General features: G+C 40.3%; 1 pseudogene; it reads left to right on the plus strand.

Annotated features, from left to right (window-relative positions):
- Nucleotides 1-945: 945 nt before the first annotated feature.
- Nucleotides 946-18,891, plus strand: LOC102999686 (pyridoxal kinase-like; annotated as a pseudogene).
- Nucleotides 18,892-19,198: the final 307 nt, after the last annotated feature.

Below are 19,198 nucleotides of genomic sequence, written 5' to 3' on the forward strand. Positions count from 1 at the left end.
GCCTTCCTCCAAAAAACCCAAAGTGCCTCAGAGGTAGGAGGAGAAGGGAAGAAGAAGAAGTAAGATGGACAGCATTTGCAAGAAAGTGAGGTCCCGGGGCCACTGCTCAGACCTAGAGGAGCACGCACTTGTGGTGGATCCACCCTGCATAGAAGGGCAGCCCGAGGCACTGCTCAGGGCAGGTTGGAGAGGCACTGGGACCTGGGTGATCAGAGTGCAATGGCTGAGAATAAGCCCAGGCAGAAACATGCTTGGGACCAGTTGTGCAGGGAATTCCTGAGTCTCATGTACCCAGTGGAAGCCCTAAAAGGGTCTAGAAGTGGTCTCCAGGGGGCACTCCTCTAAGCCCCATGGACTTCTCAGCCAGTGGGATGGACAAGGCCAGAGGAGAGCTGAGGGAAGGGAGAGGGTTCTTGCCAAGAGTTAAGGGTATCACTGCCCTTACTTGTCCTCCCTTCTCCTGTATTTCCTGGTTGTGATGTTTTCATGACTGTAGCAATTCTAAACATTCACAGAGTCCACATGGAAGAGAAGTGAGAGAGATCAACCACATCTCTCTAACAGCACTCTGTGGTACAGCACTTATACTTCACTGGGCACAGGAATCACCTGGGATCTTGTTAGAATGCAGATTCTGATTCGGTGGCTCTGCGGTGGGAAGCAAGAACCTGCATTTCTAGCAACTCCCAGGTGATGCTGATGCTGCTTACCCATGGACCACACAGAGTAGCAAGTCGAGAGCAGACATAATTTTTTTCTGCCCAGCATCTCATTATTTTGGAGAACCCATCCCACTCTCATTCCATAAGAATCTTCCTTAGTCCATGTGATTCACTTGAGGCTGGTTCCACCCTCCCAAGAGTGGGCACCTGCTCCCACCAGACTGATGGGAAGCCTTCCCAGGACATTGTCAGAACTTTCAGCATTTCCAACTGTGCAGTCATAATGGGCATAGTGAAGGTCATCCTTTTCACCAAGTTGAGTCAGCCTGAGAATAACACCATTGCAGAAGAAAACAGAGCCAAGACAAGGTGAGAAAGAGACAGGGGTCTGATGAAATCCCAGGTCCAGCCATGCCTCTCGACATCTCAGTTATGACAAACATACTCCTTTTGTCCTTGTTTCAGATGGTCTCTTCATTTTCTGATTTCACTCTTGAGACTAGTGAAAGACACAGACAGCAGCTGATTTCAAAACGGAGACATTGCTCCCATTTCAAAGGGCCATGCCTTCCAGAAGCCTTCCCCAACCCCTCCTTTTTTTTTTTTTTTTAATTTAGTTATTTATTCGTTTATTTAATTTTTGGCTGTGTTGGTCTTTATTGCTGCATGCAGGTTTTCTCTAGTTGCTGAGAGCAGGGGCTACTCTGTTGCAGTGCACGGGCTTCTCATTGCGGTGGCTTCTCTTGTTGCAGAGCACAGGCTCTAGGTGCGTGGGTTTCAGTAGTTGTGGCACACGGGCTTCAGTAGTTGTGGCTCACGGACTCTAGAGTGCAGGCTCAGTAATTGTGGTGCACGGGATTCGTTGCTCCGTGGCAGGTGGGATCTTCCCGGACCAGGGCTCAAACCCATATCCCCTGCACTGGCAGGCGGATTCTTAACCACTGTGCCACCAGGGAAACCTCTTGCATTGAAACCCACAGTTCTGGGAGTTCCCTGGTAGCCTAGTCATTAGGATTCCAGGCTTTCGCTGCCGCAGCCTGGGTTCAGGGAACTGAGATCCCACAAGCCATGCAGTGTGGTCAAAAAATAAAAAGAAACCTACAGTTCTAACAGCCCAGGGGCTCTCATTTAGAACTTTTTATTTACAGTAAAATTTATAATACCATTTATAAAGCATTTTCCAGTTGCAAAACCTCTTTCAGATACATAGTCAACACAAAGCTAAACTGCCTGTGTTCAAAGCCCACTTTGCCCCTTCTAAACTGTATGATGTTGGGCCAGTTATTTAGCTTCTTTGTGCTTCCATTTCCTCATCTATAAAATGGGGATAATTACAGTTCTTTACTTAAGGCTGCCATGATGTTTGGTTGGCTAGTGTATGTTAAATTCTTAGAACAGTACTCAGCACATGGTAAGATCTGTATAAGTGCCTTCTACTTCTATTACTAAAGTTATTGTTGTTATTTTACCCCAAAACAACCTCTCAGAGTAGGTATTATTGTTTTTATCCTTATTCCCATTTTATAGATGAGGAGACTGAAAATGATTGTGTGGCAAATTCATTTAGTGAACAACATTGTTGAGATAATTTCAAGTCTTCTGATCCTATATCCCCATCAACAAAAAATCTTCCCCGGGCTTCCCTGGTGGTGCAGTGGTTGAGAATCCGCCTGCCAATGCAGGGGACACGGGCTCGAGCCCCGGTCTGGGAAGATCCCACATGCCACGGAGCAACTGGGCCCGTGAGCCACAACTACTGAGCCTGCGCGTCTGGAGCCTGTGCTCCGCAACGGGAGAGGCCGCGATAGTGAGAGGCCTGTGCACCGCGATGAAGAGTGGCCCCCGCTCGCCGCAACTAGCGAAAGCCCTCGCACAGAAACGAAGACCCAACACAACCAAAAATAAATAAATAAATAAATAAATAAATAAATTTATAAAAAAGAAAAGAAAAGAAAAGAAAAGCATTGGTTGAAAGTTTAAAAAAAAAAAAAAAATCTTCCCCAAACTGTGATGTGTGGACTCTTCTAATGCTGTCATATTATTTAGCTATTTTATTACTATACCTATTTTATGTCTTCTTATTAGATAAATTGTAATCTCCTTGGTGCTAGAAACTCTAATTAATACATCTTTAAAATCCCTCAGCAAGGGACGTCCCTGGTGGTGCAGTGGTTAAGAATACTCCTGCCGATTGGTTCAAGATGGCAGAGTAGAAGGATGTGTTCTCACTCCCTCTTGTGAGAACACCAGAGTCACAACTAACTGCTGAACAATCATTGACAGAAAGACACTGGAACTCACCAGAAAAGATACCCCACATCCAAAGACCAAGGGGAAGCCACAATGAGACGGTAGGAGGGGCGCAATCACACTAAAATCAAATCCCATAACTGCTGGGTGGGTGAGTCACAGACTGGCGAACACTTATATCACAGAAGTCCCCCCACTGGAGTGAAGGTTCTGAGCCCCAGATCAGGCTTCCCAACCTGGGGGTCCGGCAACGGGAGGAGGAATTCCTAGAGGATCAGACTTTGAAGCCTAGTGGGAATTGATTGCAGGACATCAACAGGACTGGGGGAAACAGAGACGCCACTCTTGGAGAGCACATACAAATTAGTGTGTGCATCGGGACCCAGGGGAAGAAGCAGTGACCCCGGGGGAGACTGAAACTGACCTACCTGCTAGTGTTGGAGGGTCTCCTGCAGAGGCGGGGGTGGCTCTGTTTCACCGTGGGGACAAGGACACTGGAAGCAGAAGTTCTGGGAAGTACTCCTTGGTGTGAGCCATCCCAGAGTCTGTCATTAACCCCACCAAAGAGCCCAGGTAGTTTCCAGGGTTGGGTTGCCTCAGGCCAAACAACCAACAGGGAGGGAAGCCAGCCCCACCCATCAACAGTCAAGTGGATTAAAGTTTTACTGAGCTCTACCAACCAGAGCAACAGTCAGCTCTACCCACCACCAGTTCCACCCATCAAGTCTCTTAGATAGCCTCATCCACCAGAGGACAGACAGCAGAAGCAAGAAGAACTACAATCCTGCAGCCTGTGGAACAAAAACCACATTCACAGAAAGACAGACAAGATGAAAAAGCAGAGGGCTATATACCAGATGAAGGAACAAGATAAAACCCCAGAAAAACAACTAAATGAAGTGGAGATAGGCAACCTTCCAGAAAAAGAATTCAGAATAATGATAGTGAAGATGATCCAGGACCTCAGAATAAGAATGGAGGCAAAGATCGAGAAGATGCAAGAAATGTTTAACAAAGACGTAGAAGAATTAAAGAACAAACAAACAGAGATGAAAAATACAATAACTGAAATGAAAACTAAACTAGAAGGAATCAATAGCAGAATAACTGAGGCAGAAGAACGGATAAGTGACCTGGAAGACAGAATGGTGGAATTCACTGCTGTGGAATAGACTAAAGAAAAAAGAATGAAAAGAAATGAAGACAGCCTAAGAGACCTCTGGGACAATATTAAACGCAACACCATTCACATTATAGGGGTCTCAGAAGAAGAAGACAGAGAGAAAGGACCAGAGAAAATATTTGAAGAGATTATAGTTGAAAACTTCCCTAACATGGGAAAGGAAATAGCCACCCAAGTCCAGGAAGCACAGTGAGTCCCATACAGGATAAAACAAAGGAGAAACACACCGAGACACATAGCAATCAAATTGGCAAAAATTAAAGACAAAGAAAAATTATTGAAAGCAGCAAGGGAAAAATGACAAATAACATACAAGGGAACTCCCATAAGGTTTACAGCTGATTTCTCAGCAGAAACTCTACAAACCAGAAGGGAGTGGCATGATATACTTAAAGTGATGAAAGGGAAGAACCTACAACCAAGATTACTCTACCCGGCAAGGATCTCATTTAGATTCAATGGAGAAATCAAATGCTTTACAGACAAGCAAAAGCTAAGAGAATTCAGCACCACCAAACCAGCTCTATAACAAATGCTAAAGGAACTTCTCTAAGTGGGAAACACAAGAGAAGAAAAGGACCTACAAAAACAAACCCATAACAATTAAGAAAATGGTCATAGGAACATACATATCAATAATTACCTTAAACGTGAATGGATTAAATGCCCCAACCAAAAGACACAGGCTTGCTGAATGGATACAAAAACAAGACCCATATATATGCTGTCTACAAGAGACCCACTTCAGACCTAGGGACACATACAGACTGAAAGTGAGGGGATGGAAAAAGATATTCCATGCAAATGGAAATCAAAAGAAAGCTGGAGTAGCAATACTCATATCAGAGAAAATAGATTTAAAATAAAGAATGTTACAAGACACAAGGAAAGACACTACATAATGATCAAGGGATCAATCCAAGAAGAAGATATAACAATTATAAATATATAAGCACCCAACATAGGAGCACCTCAATACATAAGGCAAACACTAACAGCCATAAAAGGGGAAATCGACAGTAACACAATAATAGTGGGGGACCGTAACACCTGACTTACACCAATGGACAGATCATCCAAACAGAAAATTAATAAGGAAACACAAGCTTTAAACACAATAGACCAGAGAGATTTAATTGATATTTATAGGACATTCCATCCAAAAACAGCAGATTACATCTTCTTCTCAAGTGCGCATGGAACATTCTCCAGGCTAGATCACATCTTGGGTCACAAATAGAGCCTCTGTAAATTTAAGAAAATTGAAATCATATCAAGCATCTTTTCTGACCACAAAGCTCTGATATTAGAAATCAATTACAGGGAAAAAAACGCAAAAAACACAAACACATGGAGGCTACACAATACGTTACTAAATAACCAAGAGATCACTGAAGAAATCAAAGAGGAAGTAAAAAATACCTAGTGACAAATGACAATGAAAACACGACAATACAAAACCTATGGGATGCAGCAAAAGCAGTTCTAAGAGGGAAGTTTATAGCTATACAAGCCTACCTCTACCAAGAAACAAGAAAAACCTCAAATAAACAATCTAACCTTACACCTAAAGCAACTAGAGAAAGAAGAACAAACAAAACCCAAAGTTACCAGAAGCAAAGAAATCATAAATATCAGAGCAGAAATAAATGAAATAGAAACAAAGAAAACAATAGCAAACATCAATAAAAGTAAAAGCTGGTTCTTTGAGAAGATAAACAAAATTGATAAGCCATTAGCCAGACTCATCATGAAAAAGAGAGAGAGGACTCAAATCAATAAAATTAGAAATGAAAAAGGAGAGGTTACAACAGATACCGCAGAAATACAAAGCATCCTAAGAGACTACTACAAGCAACTCTATGCCAATAAACTGGACAACCTGGAAGAAATGCACAAATTCTTAGAAAGGTATAACCTTCCAAGACTGAACCAAGAAGAAATAGAAAATATGAACAGACCAATCACAAGCCCTGAAATTGAAACTGTGATTAAAAGTCTTCCAACAAAAAAAAGTCCAGGACCAGAAGGATTCACAGGTGAATTCTATCAAACATTTAGAGAATAGCTAACACCCATCCTTCTCAAACTCTTCCACAAAATTGCAGAGGAAGGAACACTCCCAAACTCATTCTATGAGACCACCATCACCCTGATACCAAAACCAGCCAAAGATACTACAAAAAATGAAAATTACAGACCAATATCACTGATGAATATAGATACAAAAATCCTCAACAATATACTAGCAAACAGAATCCAACAATGCATTAAAAGAATCATACACCATGATCAAGTGGGATTTATCCCAGGGATGCAAGGATGCTTCAATATACACAAATCAATCAATGTGACACACCATATTAACATATTGAAGAAGAAAAACCATATGATCATCTCAATAGAAGCAGAAAAAGCTTTTGACAAAATTCAACACCCATTTATGATAAAAACTCTCCAAAAAGTGTTCATAGAGGGAACCTACCTCAAATCTCCAGAAAGTGGGCAAAGAGGGAAACTTCCTCAACATAATAAAGGCCATATATTACAAACCCACAGCAAACATCATTCTCAATAGTGAAAAACTGAAAGCATTTCCTCTAAGATCAGGAACAAGACAAGGATGTCCACTCTCACCACTATTATTCAACATAGTTTTGGAAGTCCTAGCCATGGCAATCAGAGAAGAAAAAGAAATAAAAGGAATACAAATTGGAAAAGAAGAAGTAAAACTGTCACTGTTTGCAGACGACATGATACTATACATAGAGAATCCTAAAGATGCCACCAGAAAACTACTAGAGCTAATCAATGAATTTGGTAAAGTTTCAGTATACAAAATTAATGCACAGAAATCTCTTGCATTCATATACACTAATGATGAAAAATCAGAAAGAGAAATTAAGGAAACACTCCCATTTACACTGCAACAAAAAGAATAAAATACCTAGGAATAAACATACCTAGGGAGACAAAAGACCTGTATGCAGAAAACTATAAGACACTGATGAAAGAAATTAAAGATGATACCAACAGATGGAGAGATATACCATGTTCTTGGATTGGAAGAATCAATATTGTGAAAATGACTATACTACCCAAAGCAATTTACAGATTCAATGCAATCCCTATCAAATTACCAATGGCATTTTTTACAGAACTAGAACAAAAAATCTTAAAATCTGTATGGAGACACAAAAGACCCTGAATAACCAAAGCAGTCTTGAGGGAATAAAAAGGAGCTGGAGGAATTAGACTCCCTGACTTCAGACTATACTACAGAGCTACAGTAATCAAGATAATATGGTACTGGCACAAAAACAAAAATATAGATCAATGGTACAGGATAGAATGCCTAGAGATAAACCCATGCACCTATGGTCAACTAATCTATGACAAAGAGGCAAGGATATACAATGGAGAAAAGACAGTGTCTTCAATAAGTGGTGCTGGGAAAACTGGACAGCTACATGTAAAAGAATGAAATTAGAACACTCCCTAACACCATATACAAAAATAAACTCAAAATGGATTAAAGACCTAAATGTAAGACCAGACACTATAAAACTCTTAGAGGAAAACATAGGAAGAACACTCTTTGACATAAATCACAGCAAGATCTTTTTTGATCCACCTCCTAGAGTAATGTAAATAAAAACAAAAAATAAACAAATGGCACCTAATGAAATTTAAAAGCTTTTGCACAGCAAAGGAAACCATAAAAAAGACGAAAAGACAACCCTCAGAACGGGAGAAAATATTTGCAAATGAATCAACGGACAAAGGATTAATCTCCAAAATATATAAACAACACATGCAGCTCAATATTAAAAAAACAAACAACCCAATCCAAAAATGGGCAGAAGACCTAAATAGACATTTCACAAAGGAAGACATACAGATGGCCAAGAGGCATATGAAAAGCTGGTCAACGTCACTAATTATTAGAGAAATGCAAATCAAAACTACAATGAGGTATCACCTCACACCAGTTAGAATGGGCATCATCAGAAAATCTACAAACAGCAAATGCTGGAGAGGGTGTAGAGATAAGGGAACCCTCTTGCACTGTTGGTGGGAATGTAAATTGATACAGCCACTCTGGAGAACAGTATGGAGGTTCCTTAAAAAACTAAAAATAGAATTACCATATGACCCAGCAATCCTGCTACTGAGCATATACCCAGAGAAAACCATAATTCAAAAAGACACATACACCCTAATGTTCATTGCAGCACTTTTTACAATAGCCAGGTGATGGAAGCAACTTAAATGCCCATCGACAGACAAATGGATAAAGAAGATGTGGTACATATATACAATGGAGTATTACTCAGCCATAAAAAAGTAACGAAATTGGGTCATTTGTAGAAACGTGGATGGATCTAGAGGCTGTCATACAGAGTGAAGTAAGTCAGAAAGAGAAAAACAAATATCGTATATTAACGCATATATGTGGAACCTAGAAAAATGGTACAGATGAACCGGTTTGCAGGGCAGAAATGGAGACACAGATGTAGAGAACAAACATATGGACACCAAGGGGGGAAAGCGGCATGGGGGAGGGGTGTGGGAGTGTGATGAATTGGGACATTGGGATTGACATGTATAAACTGATGTGTATAAAATGGATGACTAATAAGAACCTGCTGTATAAAAAAATAAATAAAAGAAAATCTGAACATAAATAAATAAATAAATATAATATATATATATATATATATAAAAGAATCCTACTGCCAATGCAGGGGACATGGGTTCGAGCCCTGGTCCCGGAAGATCCCACATACTGTGGAACAACTAAGCCCCTGCTCCACAACTATTAAGCCTCTATGCCAGATCTACTGAAGCCCGTGCACCTCGAGCCTCTGCTTCTCAACAAGAGAAGCCACCACCATGAGAAGCCTGTGGACCACACTGAAGATTAGCCCCCACTCACCGCAACTAGAGAAAGCCCATGAACAGCAGCAAAGACCCAATGCAGCCAAAAATAAATAAATAAATCTATTAAAAAAAAATCCCACAGCAAGTAGCATAGTAGGGCCAGGTAGTAAACAAATATCCATTGACTAATAATATTTAATGGGAAAAAAATACATTAATACATAATGTATTATACATTAATCCTTTAGATGGTAGAGGCAGTTTATAAAACAGTATATATATGAATCTTATTATTGTCAAAAATATTTTTCTATATAGAGACAGAAAAAAAATGACTAAAGAAACTTACATCGAAATATTAACAAGTTTATCATTTCTGGATAGCGGCTTATGGATAACATTTTGTGTGTTTCTGGGATTTTAACTAATAGACTTCCAAAGTTATATGCACCCCAATGTTCATAGCAGCATTATTTATAATAGCCAAGGTATGGAAGCAACCTAAGTGCCCATCAACAGATGATGGATAAAGAAGATGTGGTATATATACACAGTGGAATACTACTCAAACATAAAAAAAATTCATTTGCAGCAACATGGATGGACCTGGACAGTATTATGCTAAGTGAAAAAAGTCAGACAGAGAAAGACAAATATACTGTATGTTATCACTTATATGTGGAATCTAAAAAAAATTTTAATGGATGAATATAACAGACTGACAGATATAGAGAACAAACTAGTGTTTACCAGGGGGGAGAGGGACAAGATTGGAGTAGGGGATTAAGTACAAACTACTACATATAAAATAAATAAGCTACAAGGATGTATTATACATTGCAAAGAATATAGCCATTATTTTATAATAACTATAAATGGAGTGTAACCTCTAAAAACTGAATCACTGTGTTGTACACCTGAAACTAACATAATATTGTAAATCAACTATACTTTAGTAAAAATAAATAAATGAAATTATAAAGAGACTTCCAAAGACTCAGCAGCTGGCAGGTGTGACGTGCTGTGTTCTCTCACTTCCATCCTCCCCACTGCTACCTGATCACCTCAATTGGAAATAGATGGAGGGAACCTTCTCAAACCTAGAATCTCCATTTGTTAATATCCCTGGTGTGGCCACCTGTCTCAAGTTCTCCCAGCTGGGTCCCAAGCAGCTGGACTGAAGGCACCACTTACCAGCAGTGCCATAAAATTCCCTCTTATTGCCCTTTGGTGTCTCCTCAGTAAAGGACTGTCAGAGGAGCATAGGAACAGCTTGGCTTTCATTCAGGAACTCTCCCAAAAAGGGGGTGGAAGAACTCAGGTGATCCTCTGAGGAGGAGAGTGTGAGGCTCCCCGTGGGGCTCTCCATTCTACATCTTCTACCACTGACATGCATTTTATAATCGAGAAAAATGCATTTTTAAAAGCATTATAACATATGTTGAAAATATACTGAAATAAGTTTTTTGTCTGAGTCCTGCCAAGCTTCACAATGCTGAGAATGATTTTCCTAGCATTTATTTTTGCTCTTTGGGAGTCCTTAAAGTACAATCATCTTTGAATTGTCTATTCTGAATCCTTTTGTCTATATTTCCTCTCAGTTTCCTGGGATGTTTTTTTTATCTCTACAATGGAGATAGAACAGCTACAGAAATCTGTAAAAATATTACTTAAGGTCTACCCTAAATTCTTTTTTTTTAAATATTGTCTTTAAATATTTCAAAGGGTCTCTGAGGTGGAGTGTCTGAAGGCCAGCACCAACGAGGTGCTGTGGGCGACGGTGACAGCCTTCACCAAGTGACCCTGCTCAGAACCAAGCGTCCTCCTTTCTCTCACAGGAGCCAGTTGTTTTTCTTCTGTGGACTTCTGGTTTTCTGCAGTTTGCACTTCCCACACTATAATTGGCTTTTGTTTTATGAAATGGTGGGTGGCTTTTTCTTTTGTGTATGTATGCAGGATTCTGCTGGCCTTCCTCTTTCTGCCATACTGGCATTCCATTCCTTGTTGCCATCCTCACTGTTGCCTGTTTGGGTTCTGGTGTGCTTTGACTGTCAGAGTACCTCCAGGCTCCTCACATGCATATCCTTTGGATTACCTCAGGTTGAGTTTTTCCACATGTGCATGTACATCTAGCATTCTGTCCGCAATTCAGACAGAAGTCACAAAAAGGCCTTTAAGTCACCAAAGGTAAATATCTGTATCTATTAGTACATTTTATACATAGACCTCAGTTGAGATGTATACTTAGCAAAATTATTTTTAAACTGAAATACACAGTAAATAATATAAAGTGCCCCTTGGCTCTTGCTTCCCATGTAAATCTATTGTATTATTACACTTGTTATAATTTTAACTATTAAATCATAAAAGTCCAATTGTTTCACACAGCCAGTTTGGGATGAGCTCCCATTCTAGTTATGCTGTATATAGTTTGAATTATATGGAAATTGTTCCTTCTTCTGGCCACCCCTGCCCATCTTAGTATTTTGCAAGGTTTAATTAATTGTACACCTGGTATCCCTTACTTGCTACAGTTATTATAATTTGATGGCAGAATAGACCTCTCATCACTGAAGGAGAGAGAAAAGATGTGTGTCTAATTGGTCCCAAGATTTTTTGAGCTGTGCCATTCATGGTACTCTTTGCCTATGCATCTTCTTTCAGGAATTTTTTTCAGTCTTACTATTTTTATCATTTCTATAGAGAAGAGGTTTGTGACCAGTACTAATCTTGAGTACAGTTTTATCTTTTTCTGTCCACAAGTAAATTAATGTCTGCTCTTAAATAAATATCTACTCACACTTTTTTGGGGGAAAAAAATCAAATGTCAGTACTAGCAATTGTTGCATGTAAATCGTTAGCAAATAATGACTACAACTCAGATAATTAAGAATTCTGTAACAGAAAACTCTGCTATGTTTTAATTTTTATATACAATTATGATAATTAGCATATTGTAAGAATATAAAACTTTGCTTTGTAAAGTTTATTTTTACTATTTCTTTATCACTATTTATTGTATCACCATTGGTTTCATAATGTAAATACTATATATTGAACAAATTAAATGTCAAATTTTTTATTACCATAGTTCATGTTACTAGTGGGGCTTTCAGGTGTTTAGAGATTTTTTTCGGTTAACATTCAGTGCAAAAGTTATAGATGCTGTATAATTCTAGAGTTGAATTTTAAGGGATTCCCTAATATGTATACTATCTTTTTATCTGAAGTAATAAATAAACTATGATCTTGAAAGTGCCGGAATCAGAAAAAAAAATATTTCAAAGGGTCAAAACTCAGGAAATTACAGAGTAAATATTTGCCCTCTTTATCATTTAGCAAATGTTTGTTTGGTGCCTTCTCTGTGACAAGTCCTGGGAAAAAGTGATGAATTAAAATATACACTCTTCTTGCCCTCCAGGAGCTTAGAGTCTAGTTGGACTTCAATCTCACTCACCTCAGGAAGTGATGTTCCTTTTCTCCAATCCAGTCATCTGCCTATGCTATATGCTCTGTAAATTTTCCAAAGTCAAAGTTTTCCATACACACTAAACAGAGAGAGGCATCAGGGGAAAAAGAATTACGACAGAAGGAGAAGTTGCCTCACATATTGTCTTCCTAGTTATTGGTTTAACACCTACATTTACAACAATATTGCAAACTCCATGAGGGCAGAGACCATATCTTATTATTCATTGCTTTATCTCCAGCACCTAGAACATTGTCTGGCACAGAGGAGGCACTCAACAAATACTGATTGATTTATTGAATGAATGAGTGAATGAATGAAAGAACTGAAGAACATTGCCTAATGGGGAATTCCCTGGTGGTCCAGTAGTTAATACTCAGTGCCTTCACTGCCATGGACCTGGGTTCGATCCCTAGTCAGGGAACTAAGCTCCCACAAGGTGTGCAGTGTGGCCAAAAAATGAAAAAAAAAAAAAAAAGAATATTGCCTGACAGACGTAGGTGCTGATTTATGAATAGTTAGATGAACAGGTGGTAGAGTAGAAGATGAGTGGATAAGCATATAGATCAGTTAGCAGTGATGAGAAGGGTGCGTAGGTCAACAAGTGGATGGATGGGTGGGTAAACAGATAAATGGTTGGGTTGGTGCATATGTGGGTGGGTGATTTTAAAAAGGGAAAATTTCAGTATAGTTATCAAGATCCTTGTGATAATGTTCAATTTGTAAAGAGGTTTGAATTTGCTCCAGTCAGGAAGAGCTCACAGAAACACCACCAGGGTTTGGAGCAACCCAAGGAAGTGGCCTGAACATTCCTAAATCACTCCTCTACCCCCACCTCAGGTCATGAGGCTCCAACAGCACACATGGGTTCATATCAGGTGCATATCCTTATTTTGCTGCCCTCACCCATTCTCCCTACTCCTGGCAACAGCATCTATTTACCCTTTGAAGAACCGCCCACCCCTCCAAATATGATCTCATGAGTGTGCACATGGCATAAGCTGGGCTACTCAGATGTTTGCTCCTTGGAGTTTGAACCTGGAGCAGAAAAACATTGTATTTGTTTCCTAGGGCTGCCATAACAAAGTACCACAAACTGAATGGCTTAAAACAACAGAAATTTTTTGTCTTACAATTCTGGAGGCTAGAATTTTGAAATCAAGTTGTTGACAGAGCCATGCTCTCTCTGAAATCTGTAGGGGAGAATCCATCCTTGCTTCTTCTATCTTCTGGTGTTTGCTGGCAATCCTTGGCATCCCTTGGGTTTTAGATGTGTCACTCCACTCTCTGACTCCATTGTCAGTGGCCATCTTCTCCCCACACGTCTCTGTCACTTCTCCTCTAATAAGGGGACCAGCCATATTGGATTGGCCACACTACTCCAGTATGACCTCGTCTTAACTTGAGTACATCTGCAAAGACCCTACTTCCCAATAAGATCACTTTTGCAGGTATTGGGTTCTAGGACTTCAACATATCTTTTGGCAGGATACAATTCAACCCCTAACAGACACAAAGCCTGAAACCATATGGAGCCCATTCATCTGAAGAGAGAAGCCTAAAGGGACTCCTTAGATCCCTGATCTGCCATGGTTTCTGTGCTTTCCAAAGTCTAATGGGGAGCTTTTCCCTGATTCTGTGAACTATACCTACCTAACCATATCTTTCAATTTTATTTGTTTACCCTTTTAAGACAGAATTGGTTTATGTTGCCTACAACCAAAATATCCTAACAGCTAGACGCAGTCTTCCAAGACAAATGAATTGAGTGTGGTGCACACACACACACATACACACACACACATACACACACAAGCAGTCATCTCTGCCATCTCCCTTCCCCTTCGACCTCGATGAGTGAGACTGGCAAGAAGAGGCCAAGGGTCCCTTTGTCAACTCAAATGAAAACAAAAGACCTTTTACAGTACCTTTTATTTAAGGAGAGTGCCTCTCTCCCTCTGTATTTTAGTTCAAGAAGTTTGAATGGTTCACCAGCTGGATTGTGTGGAATCCTTGCCTAAACTTATCACAGGGATATTGTGAAAACTAAGTAGGGGGAAGAGGTTTGATAGCAAAACATGACCTATGAAGTGTTATGCAATAGTGAAGGCCATATCTTTAATCAACGAGTATAGGGAATAAACTTTAGATCCAGAAGACCCCTGTTAATAGTCAATCTCTTGCCCTGCTTTATTTTCCTTTGTAAACACTTTTATTACCTGAAATTGTTTTATTTGTATTTATTTATTTACTCACCTATAGTCGGTCTTCTCCACTAGAAGACAAGTCCCACAAAGGTGGGGCTTGGTTTCACTGGCTGCAGTCTCCACAGTGCCTGAAGGAGTGAACAAATGAATGACTGAAAGAAGCTGCATTGTCAGGACTGAAGACAAATTATTTAACCTGAGGTTTTTGTTATTCGTTAGATTATCACAGGAATTAAGATGAACAAAGACTAGTTATTCACAATGTAGTCTTGAGACCAGTGGCATCAGTATCATCTGGGAGTTTACTGGAATGCAGGTTCTCAGGCCCCAACACAGACCCACTGAGTCAGAATTTGCATCTTAACAAGACACCCAAATGATTCATCTGCACAGTATAGTTTGAGAAGCCTTGAATGTGAAAGGTACATGAAACTGTTCATTTATTAAGGTAAATGAAACTGTAAAATAATAAACGCATACATTATCATTATTATATTGTTGCCATATGTCCCTTGCTATTTCAGTTGAGTGTCAAAGGGAGGTATCCCAAGGGCCTAGTAGAGCACAATATTTAATACAGGACAGTGATAGTAACAATGCATAATAATCTTAGAGGAGCTCTGATATATTGCTGGAAAGAATATTCTGTCAAAAAAAAATTGCAATCATACCAAAACCCTTTAAATTTTTACATACATGAACAAAAATTTAGCAAGATGTCCAGCATAGTCTTAAATTGGGGGGAAACTGAGACAATCCAAAACAGTTGATTTAATGGTTTAAAATAAATTATATTTATCCAAACAGTAGAAAGCTTGCAATCATGTTAGTATTATATAAATATATGCATTATTAGTACAATAACTAAGCAAGACACATGTAGCATAATTTTTTAAAACTATTTTATTTGTTTCCCATTCTGTCTGTTGATGTGAGAAGGGGTATTAATTTTTCCCTCCTTGGATGAAAATCAGGGCAACTTTTATAAAACATCTGGGCCCTCTTAGATCATGAAAAGTGCTCCCAACACCACTGGTCCTTTTTAAAAAAAAATCTCAGTTTGGTAAGAGTCCAGTTCCAGGTAAAAATTTAAATGTCAATCTTCATTCAAGGTTAAAATTTCTCCTTCCTCCACCTGTGCTTCCCACAGCCTCACCACCTACAGTGCTAGTTCTTAGAGGCTGGGTAGGAGTTATACACAAAGAAAGAGTCAGGGAAGGCAGTACAGATGGAAGGAACAGTCTAAACAAAGTGAGAAGCAATAAAAAAACACACCTTCCTTGGTGGACTCTAAGGAAACCATCCTGCCAAGATAAAGTCCTCATAAATGGCAATAAACTCTCAGAAGCTGCCAGAAATTCAACCTATCAAAACTAAGTAGAATTGGAAATTTGCAAAAGGAACACTGCATGTGTGTGCCAATAGTATTGTGAGCTGTTGAGAGCATTGGTTTGAGAGTTAACCAGGTGCAAGTTCAAATCCCAAGTTTGCCACTTAGTAGCTGGGTGACCTTGAGCAAATTGCTTAAGCTCCCTAAGCTTCAGTTTCCTCATCTGTAAAATGTCCCCTTAGGTTGTGAGGATTAAGTAACATAATGCATACAAAGAACTAGACTCTGTGTCTGGGACACAGATAGTGCTCACCAAAAGGCTAAATGTTGCCTTCATGACTCAGGAAACTGCAAGCTTGAATTTACCCTTCCCAGTGGTCAATGATTGGAAACAACTGTCATTTGCAATTCCCACTGAGAAGTTGAGGTTGCCATCTGCCCCCACCCCCTTCCCAAGAACCATCCTCTTCCCAGAAAAATGCAAGAGAGGTATTCATTGTGGCCCTGGAAGCCACAGGGCAAGACCCAGTCTCAAACTGGGCTCAGAAAAAGAGAGACATTTCTTTCAAGTAAGTACTTAGAGAAGACAAATTTTTAGAGACCAGTGAGACTGGAGTCCAGAGACCCCTTCCAGAAAGCTTTGCCTTTTCTAAAATAATCTCAGGATCTTCTTGAGATGCTGGAGGTCAGGGAAGTGAAACCCAATAATGATGGATTACATTTTCCACTAGCCTGGAAGAAGGGGAGAAGAAGTCATGGAAGAAGGAGTGGTTTAAAATATTTTTGAAAAATTATTCATTTTAAATTTGCTAACAAATTAAAATTTATACTTGATTAAAAGCAACAGTCCCATACCTCACTCCTTGCCATCCAGTGTCCTGTTCCCAGAGGCAACTATTTCTAATTCTTTTAGCTCTTTCTCCTGGGTGTTAAGTCCATATCTCTATACAGTGGAGCCTCACTACTCAATGGTTCCATATTTGTGAATTTGTCTACTAGCTAAAATTTATTTTAACTCCAAAATTAATACTCAAGGTGCTTTTGTGGTAGACAACAAAAAATTTGAGTCATCTCTAACATGCTTGTGCCCAGCTGAGGTGGAGCAAAGCAGAAGTCTGCCTTCTTGTTTCAGCTCTCACACAGATGTCTTCAAAAATAATCAATAAAAAATCTATAATAGGAAAATGAAAGAGTTTTATTTGGCCCAAATTGAGGACTATGGTCGGGGAGACAGCCTCTTAGATTAATCTGAGGAACTGCTCTGATGAAGCATGGTTTTCAGCACAGTTGTACATCTTGTCAGAACAAAGAACATCAAACAAGTCAGGGATACTATCCTTTCAAGGTTTCAAAAATAAACAGATCAGCACATACACAGCAAGTCAGTATGTCCTTGACACCTAGGAAGGCAGTCTTATCACTGAAGGAATACCAGCATTGGCATCACAGGAAGAGAGGCATTTAATCTTTATTGTTAATGTGGACATTCTTTACTTCTAGTCAATGTACTCTTTTCTTTAATGATTAAAGCAGATGTACAATGTATGTTCAATAGACCACAAACAGGCTCTTTAGGTTAACATAAAATTTAAGTCAAATCATGTATAATCCAGAAACCAGACGTTCCCATACCTCAATATGTGAAAATTTCCTTCCATTATTTCTCCCTTCTGATTGCAAATCTTTCAATAGAAAGCACTGATGAGCAAAATATTTGTCCCTCAATGCCAGGGTAGTTGCTGCCTGCCCTGGGTCCATCATGTCCCTCAGTGTTAGGCTTCCTTTTTTTTGTTGTTTATACATGTATAGAGATATGCCTAAGAGGGAGGTGGCCCATCGTTCAAGCAGAGTGCCTGCACTGAGCAGGGCTGCAGCAGAGCGGAGCCTGAGTGCAGCTGGAGCCAAGTGGAGCACAGCCCCAGCATGCGGGGGAGACACTGACCCTGCCCGGCCCTGCCACTGAGGCAGACCTGGCAAGGAGGAAGATTGCCAGGTGCTCTCCATTCAGAGCCATGTCATCTGTGGCTACGTGGGCAACCGGGCGACCACACTCCCTCTACAGGTTTTGGGGTTCAAGATTGATGTAGTGAACTCTGTCCAGTTTTCAAACCACACAGGCTACTTGCACTGGAATGGCCAAGCGCTGAACTCAGATGAGCTCCACGAGCTGTATGATGAGCTGGAGCTGAACAACATGAACAAATATGACTATGTGCTCACAGGTTACATGAAAGACAAGTTCTTCCTGGCCATGGTGGTGGACACCAGGAAGGAGCTGAAGCAGCAGAACTCCAGTCTCTTGGTCATGTACGTCCCCGTGATGGGAGACAAGTGGAACAGAGAAGGTTCCATCTACCTCCCTGAGGACCTTCTTCTGGTTTACAGAGAGGAGGTCATGCCAGTTGCAGACATCATAACCCCTAACCAATTTGAGGCTGAACTGCTGAGCTGGAGAAAGATCCACAGCCAGGAAGAAGACTTAGCAGTGAGTGATGGACGTGCTGCACTTAATGGGCCCTGACATGGTGGTCATCACAAGCTCAGACCTGCCACCCCCAAGGGGCATCATGCCGGGGAACCAGAGGACCCAGACCCCTGACGGCACTGTGATGATTCAGAGCATCCACATGGAGATGTGCAAGGTGGACACAGTCTTCATAGGCACCGGGGACCTCTTCACTGCCATGCTCTTGGCATGGATGCACAAGCACCTCAACAGTCTCAAGGTGGCCTGTGAAAATACCGTGTTGGCCATGCACCATGTTCTGCAGCAGACCATCAAGTATGCAAAAGCCAAGGCTGGGGAAGGACTGAAGCCCAGCCCAGCCCAGCTGTAGCTGAGGACTGTCCAGAGCAAGAAGGACATCAAGAACCCAGAGATCATCATCCAGGCCATAGTGCTGTGAGGGCCGTGTGAACCCACCTCCTTAATGCCCAGCATTAGGTGTCTCCATTTCCATCCTTGTGAAAAATGTAATGTCTGCTTTAGAGCTGTGACCAAAATTTGACATTTCTTTCATTCATGAGAAAAAAAAAAAGAAGAAGAAGAGATTTGCCTAGTTATCCACTTGGGGGATGGGAGGGAGGGGGGGTCTAATCAGACATAGTGAGCAAGCACAAACGTATGCTAATGGGGAAACATTTTATAGGCTATAGATTTTATCAGTTATGTTGAATTGTCACATAAACATTGTTACACCTGTTTTTTTTATT

The sequence above is a fragment of the Balaenoptera acutorostrata genome, chromosome 15 (assembly GCF_949987535.1).
Source record: "Balaenoptera acutorostrata chromosome 15, mBalAcu1.1, whole genome shotgun sequence".
NCBI lineage: Eukaryota > Metazoa > Chordata > Mammalia > Artiodactyla > Balaenopteridae > Balaenoptera > Balaenoptera acutorostrata.